We start from the raw sequence: 8,074 nt of genomic DNA, 5'->3' as shown, positions 1-8,074 counted from the left end.
AAGAAGAGTGATCACAACCTAAACCACAAAAATACAAACAGTTATAAGAGAATATTATGAAAAATTATATGCCAACAGACTGGGAAACCTGAAAGAAATGGACAAATTCCTGGAAACTCAAAAACTACCAAAATTGAAGCAGGAAGAAATAGAAAATTTAAACAAACCCATAACAAGCAAAGAAATTGAGTTAGTAATCAAAAATCTCCCAGCAAACAAAAGTCCTAGGCCAATGGCTTCCCAGGGGAATTCCATCAGATATTTAAAGAAGCGTTAATACCTATTCTTTTCAAACAGTTCCAAAAAAAAAAAAAAACAAAACAAAACAAAACAAAACAAAAAAAACCAAAAAAACCCCACAGTTATGGAAGGAAACCTTCCAAACTCATTCTATGAAGCTAGAATTACTTTGATTCCAAAATCAAATGAAGACCCTGTGAAAAAGGAGAATTAAGAGCCAATATCCCTAATGAACATGGATGTAAAAATTCTGAATAAAATACTAACAAATTGAATTCAACAGTATATTAAAAGAATTATTCACCATAATCAAGTGGGATTTATTCCTGGGCTGCAGGAGTGGTTCAATATTTGCAAATCAATCAACATGATATACTATATTAGTAAAAGAAAAAACAATATGATCTTGTCAATAGATGCAGAAAAATCATTTCACAAAATACAGCATCCCTTCTTGATAAAACTGTCCACAAAGCAGGGATAGATGGAACATGCCTCAACCTCATAAAGGCCATGTATGAAAGATCCACAACTAATATCATCCTCAATAGAGAAAAACTGAGAGCCTCTCCCCTATGGTCAGGAACAAGACAAGGATGTCCACTCTCACTTACCTATTTAACATAGTATTGGAAGCCTGAGCCTCAGCATTCAGACAACAAAAGGAAATAAAAGGCATCCAAATTGGCAAGGAAGAAATAAAACTTTCACTATTTGCAGATGACATGATACCCTATGTATAAAACCTAAAAGACTCCACCAAAAAGTTGCTAGAACTAATATGTAAATCCAGCGAAGTTGGAGGATATAAAATCAATGTACAGAAATCTATACAACAATGATGAAGCAGTAGAAAAAGAAATCAAGGAATCAATTCCATTTAAAATTGCACCAAAAACAATAAGATACCTAGGAATAAACTCAACTAAAGAGGTAAAAGATTTGTACTCTGAAAACTATAGAACATTTGTGAAATAAATTGAAGAGGACACAAAGAAATGCAAAAGTATTCCATGTTCATGGATTGGAAAATCAAACGTGGTTAAAATGTTTATGCTACTCAGAGCAATCTACACATTTAATGTAACCCTTATCAAAATACCACCAGCATTTTTTTTGGACTTAGAACAATCTTAATATTTGTACGGAACTTCAAAATATCCTAAACAGCCAAAGCAACTCTGAAAAACAAAAACAAAACTGGGTGCATCATGATTTGGGGTTTTAGGCTATATTACAAAGCTGTAGACATCAAGACAGTATGGTATTGGCACAAAAATGAACACATGGATCAATGGAACAGAATAGAAAACCCAGAAATGGGTCCTCAACTCTGCTCAACTAATCTTCAACAAAGCAGGAAAGAATATCCAATGGGAAAAAGAGAGTCTCTTCAACAAATGGTGTTGGGAAAATTGGACAGCCACATGCAGAAAAATGAAATTGAACCACTTTCTTACACATTACACAAAATAAACTCAAAATGGATGGAAGACCTAAATGTGAGATAGGAAACCATCAAAATCCTAGTGGAGAATAAGGCAGAAACCTATTTGACCTCAGCCATACCAACTTCTTACTAGACATGTCACTGGAGCAAGGGAAACAAAAGAAAAAATGAACTATTGGAACTTCATCAACATAAAAAGCTTCTACATAGTAAGGAAACAGTCAACAAAACTAAAAGACAACCTATGGAATGGGAGAAGATATTGCAAATGATATGCTAGATAATGTGCTAGTATACAAAATCTTAAAAGAATGTATCAAACTGAACACCCGAAAAATAAAAAATCCAGTCAAGAAATGGGCATGAATAGACATTTCTCTAAAGAAAAAATACAAATGGCTAACAGACATGAAAAAATGTTCAACATTATTTGGCATCAGGGAAATACAAATCAAAACCTCAATTTAAAAAAAAATGCAATGAGATATCACCTCACACCTGTCAGAATGGCTAAAATTAACAACACAAGAAACAACAGGTTTTGGGGAGGATGCAGAGAAAGAAGAACACTCATACTGTTCATGGGAATACAAACTGGTGCACTCTGGAGAATAGTATGGAGGTTTCTTAAAAAGTTAAAAATAGAACTACCCTACAATCTAGCAAAAATTTCACTACTAGGTATTTGCCTTAATGATGCAAAGTACAGATTTGGAAGTGTACTTGCACCCTGATTATCAATAATAACCAAACCATTAGAGCCCAAATGTCCATTGACTGATGAATGGATAAAGAAGAGGTCATGTATATATGTATACAATGGAGTATTATTCAGCCATCAAAAAATGAAATCTTTCCATTTGCAATGATTTGGATGGAGCTAGAGTATATTATGCTAAGTGAAGTAGGTCAGTCACACAGAGACAAATACCACATGATATCCTTCATATGTGGAATTTAAGAAGGAAAACAGATGAATATATAGGAAGGGGGAAAAGGAAAAAAGAGAGATAAGGAAATAAACCATAAGATACTGTTAATGATAGAGAATAAACTGAGGGTTGATGGAGGGAGGTGGGTGACAAATGAGCTGGATGGGTGATGTGTATTAAAGAGGGCACTTATTATGACGAGCACCAGGTGTTGCATGTAAGTAATGCATCACTGAATTGTACTCCAGAAACCAATATTGCACTGTATGTTAACTAGCTAAAATTTAAATAAATATAAAATACTTATGGGTTCTAACTTTTGTTCTTGTGTGTAACTTTGAACATCACTTTGCTTTAGGCTCCCCATCCATAAAATAAAATAAAATAAAATAAAATAAAATAAAATAAAATAAAATAAAATAGCAATATATCAGGCCAAAGTGTTTCAAGGATTCTGTGATGATTAAGGAATAAACTGTAAGGTACTTAATGAGTACAAAGTCCTGAAAGATGCTAAACACTAAGATATTCTGGAAAGCTGTGAAATTGTGTTTGCTTATAGAAAACATAAAAACCTGTAGAAGTGTACTGTGTGATTCATATCTTTGTGAAAGGGACTAAACATGTGATTATACAAAGAAGTACTCTGATTTTCTGTGTATAATAGCAGGCATTTGCCAATTTTTTTTTTCCCTCACTAGAATTGTGCTTCTGTTTCAAGGACTTTATGGGGTGGAGGAAACGAATTATTCTCCTGTCACTGTTTTCCACAAAGAACAGGTGTTACTTTGTGACCCAATACTATGTCTCCCCAGATATATTCCTCAAGACTGAAAATGACAGTTCCAGAAATTACATTTCAGGTATCCATGTCCCTACAACTCTGTGCTGTGCTTTTTGAATTTGGATGATGGGCCCATTGTCAGAAGTGTGATGGGGATTACTCACAGTCATAAAACAAGCTAGGATCAAAGTTACTGAAAGACAAAGGCAAAAGTTTTTTAGTATGAAAAGTAGTACAAATATATTATGAAATAAAAAGCAACTGCACATAGCTAAAATGTGAGCTTCAGGGAAAAAAAAAAAAAAGAAGAAGAAGAAGAGCCCTTTTATGGCAGGTCACTTTGGCTTGTGCTTTACAATTACCCAGGAACTTCCACTGCAAGGGCTGTCTGAGAGTAGACCCTCCGGAGACCAGAGGAAAAGTGACAAGATTGTTGTACCCTTTTCATCTTTTCACCTCCTTTTGGATTTTTGTGCCTCTTTCTGCATCAATTGTCTCCTATGGAAAATTTGGGTCCCCAACAACCAGACTGATGATTTTAAAATCAACTGAGATAATACATATGAAAATTCTTTTAAGGCACAAAATATGGGATGCCTGGATGGCTCAGTGGTTAAGCATCTGCCTTCGGCTCAGGGCATGATCCTGGAGTCCCGGTATTGAGTCCCACATCGGGGTCTCTTCATGGAGCCTGCTTCTCCCTCTGCCTGTATCTCTGCTTGTCTCTCTCTTGTCTCTCATGAATAAATAAACAAAATCTTTAAAAAAATTTTTTTAAATAAAGCACAAATTACTGGAAAATAGAAGTTGGCTTTTTTAGTTATTATAGTAGAGCATAGTGTCTTCATGCCTTACTTATCACTTAAGTATTTACATCATTTTTTTTCTTTAAGATTTATTTATTTATCTATTTGAGAGAGAGAGAGCTGCAGAGGGAAGGGTCGGGGGGAGGGGAGAGAAAGAGAGAGAGTCTCAAGCAGACATCCTGCTGAGGATGGAGCTGCCACAGGGCTCCATCCCACATCCCTGAGATCATGACCTAAGCTGAAATCAAAATGCAGACACTCAACTGACTGAGCCACCGGGCACCCCAAGCATTCAAATTCTAATGTATTACTTTATATATATTGGAACTTCTTAGATTGTTTAAGTTGGCCGTATTTACTGTTTAGAATAGACCTCAAGATCCTTGGTTCTTATTTTTTGGGTATCTCAAAAATAATACTTTGTATATTAGTTAGAGTTTTCCAGAGAAACAGAACTAGTGGAGTATATATGATATCTAGAAAGAGATTCAGTATTAAGGACTGGATCACATGACTGTAGAGGCTGAAAAGTCCCACCATCTACTGTTTTTAAGCTTAAGGCCCAGGGAAGCAAGTGTTGTAGTTTTAATTCAAACCCAAAGGCCTGATAACCAGAGATCAATGGTGTGCAAGTCTTGGTCCAAAGCTGAAGACTTAAGAACAAGGAGCACCAATGTCCCAAGGCAGTAAAAGATGGATATCCCAGCCCAAGCAGAGAACAAATTTGCCCTTCCTCTTTATTTTTGTTCTATTCAGGTCCTCAACCAATTGGATGATGTCCACCCACATAAGGAAAGGTGTTAATTTCCAAATTGCCCCCTGGAGAGCAAAGAGAGACAAAGAAAGAGGCAAGTCACTCCAGATTGGTAGGCAGTAGTTTTAACAAGCCAGGGTACTTACTTGGATGACTTCAAAATGAGTAGATCTCTGCACTCCATGCCAGAACCTTAAAAGTTTATATAGAGGCCTTAACTGGGTTTACTCACATACTCTGTGCAGATGGCCTCAGCAACACTATAGTCTTTCAAGGCTGTGTCCTTAGGGCAGCTTCTGATGCAGAGAAGGCAAGCTGAATGTATATTTCAAGGAATGTGGAGGGATAACGGCCTCCAATTGCTTTGGGTCCAGCTTTTAAGTCAATGGGCTGTCAACTCCTCTCAATGACCTCCTCCAGAAGAAGGTGATCTTCTTTGCCTTATCTTCTGATTCAAATTCTAATCTCTTCCAGAAACAGGCTCACAAACACACCTAAAAATAATGTTTGACCAGCTATCTTGGCATCCTTTAGCTCAGTTAATTTGACACATAAATTTACTACCATACACTGTAAAAGATCCTCAGAAATATACATATTTTTTTTTAGATTTTATTTATTTATTGGACAGAGAGAGAGAGCACAAGTAGGGGGAGCACCAGCGGGACAGGGAGAAGCAAGCTCTCCACTGAGCAGGGAGCCCAATGCAGGGCTCAACCCCAGCACCCTGGGATCATGATCTGAGCCAAAGGCAGGCACTTAACCAACTGAGCCACCCAAGCATCCTTCAAAAATATCTTTTAAAATGATTTTATTATAACCATCTTTGAAAAGATGCTTCCTATGTGCATGGAGAAAGAAGTGAGAACACAGTGAATGCCCTGGGTTTTTTTCCATCATAAGATTTGTGGTAGATCCATTGTTTTTGCCTGCCTGGGACTTCATCCAAATTTTTCTTATGATACCATCCCTTTTCTCATTTCATGTGATTTGATTAGGATTGATCATGCCCTAGCTCAGGGTGGGCCTTGGCCTTAGCCAAGGAACATATGCATCCTGTTAGCTGCAGTGATTGGTTCAGGAATGGGTAGATGAAACAATTTGAACAACACAAATTAGGCCCAAGATTTCTGTAGAACTGCAGGGGAAGAGAAATTCCATTTTTTAAATGAGAGAACTAAGAAGATAAAAGTCATGATTGGAGCTATTAGCAGCCATTCTGTCAACAAAGGAGCAAGTCTGAGTTTGAAACGATTACAGAAGAATAATGGAAAGAATGAGATCAAGTCAGAATACACGCTCTAAACTCTCTGCTTTTAGCCATGATGAATGCATTGGACCATTCTGATCTGTGAACCAATCACTCTCTAATTTAGCTAAGGTTTTGGGTTTTTGTTCTTTTTGTTGTTGTTGTTAACTAAAAAAAATTACTACTAACGCAATGTTTATGGTTTTTTCTCAGGTAACTTGTTGAATTCTTTCTTTCTATGAGGCTAAAGACTGGAGAAATCACATATGTCCTTTGATTTTAAAATCTCCAGTGTCTAGCAAGCAGTTGCCATGTAGTAGGAACTCATTAAATATTGGTTGAATAAATGAATGAAAAAAAATAAAATAGAATGCAATAGAATGCCTACATTCAAGGAACTTTTGGTTTAGAACTGATTCACTATGTTAGATGCAGTTGGGTTCTTGGCATTGGTTTCCAGGGATATTTAGCCTGATGGGTTAAAAGGCTTAAGGGAGCACTTGTTTCCAAAAGAGATGTAATTTAGCATCTTCCTTTCCACTCCTAACCACTTTGCAACTTCTTTCTAACATATACAATCCTTATTAAATTTAAAGTCTCACTCAGCATTCCCTAGTAGCTTGATACTTTCAAATATAATTCCTATCATAAGGAATATTAGAAAAATTATAGAATGTGGCCCTATCTTCTCCCCTTACTCATCTTTTTTTGAGCCTATTAGCTTTCTTCTTTAATTTGCAGTCTCAATTTCTCAAAAGTCTCAAATTTTTATTTGATCTATACTTTTGTGTGAATCCTCTTCCCCACACATTTTCAACCCCACTGTCAAGTAAGACCTATGCAGCTTGACTCATGCTTAGGCTAGTTTTCATCTCTGTGCAATAACTGAAGTTTATTCATCAGAGATTATGACCAATAAACACCACTAACTAAACCGTATCCATCGTCTTGTCCAATACATGTCAAAGTTTGTTGAGTTGAGGAGTATTAATTTATTCATTCATGTTCCCACCTATGCATCTAAATTCAGACACATTTAGTTAGTTACAGGGAAATTAAAGTGAGAGCAAGTTTAGGGTGGAATGGATTGAATGTACAACATTTAGGTTTTAAGGTGATACTTTAAAGACCAACCTAACCAAGAACTCAATATGTTGGTTATTAAAAATTGAAATTTCAAACACAGGGTTAGTTTTATTAGTTAGAACAAGCAAATACATAAGTGAAGTGATCCATTGTAAGCACTACTCTTGAATTTTATAATAAAATGATTTTGCTTCTTTTCTATATTCTTAGTAAGTTGTACGGAGACTGCAGAATAGGTGCTCAACAGGTACTGTCTTAAAAAGCCTTGATTACCATATCGATCACTATAACTGTTTAGGCTTAGTCCTGAAAGCTATGCATTCCTTTGTTTATTAGTTCTAATCAGCATTCATTCTGGGTGCTATTATACTGCCTTGTAAACAATATTGTTTTGCAACCTTAAAGTCAGTAATTCCATAGAAATTAAATTGGGTTTACAGTAAATCCATGATTACCATATAATCTGTGGAGTCTAAATAATGATGTACTTAGCTGTGGAATTGCATGTAAAACACAGAGCGATGATTACATGGCTATTTGGGGCCTAGGAAAGAAAGCGACGCCAAATGTTTTGATGGTTGAAGAGCTGAGAAATCTTTTTGTTTTTAATGTCTCAATTTAAATATGATCTTTAAACATCTTGATACTACCCTAGATGGTCTTAAAATCTACTTTTAAATCTTATGCCTTATATCATGTGTTGGTAGTTGTTTAATAAATTAAGACTTGTTACAAATAGAAAATTCATCTGATTTAAAGTGACAATAGAAAAA

The sequence above is a fragment of the Canis lupus genome, chromosome 11 (assembly GCF_011100685.1).
Source record: "Canis lupus familiaris isolate Mischka breed German Shepherd chromosome 11, alternate assembly UU_Cfam_GSD_1.0, whole genome shotgun sequence".
Classification (NCBI taxonomy): domain Eukaryota; kingdom Metazoa; phylum Chordata; class Mammalia; order Carnivora; family Canidae; genus Canis; species Canis lupus.
This window is presented reverse-complemented; position numbering follows the sequence as displayed.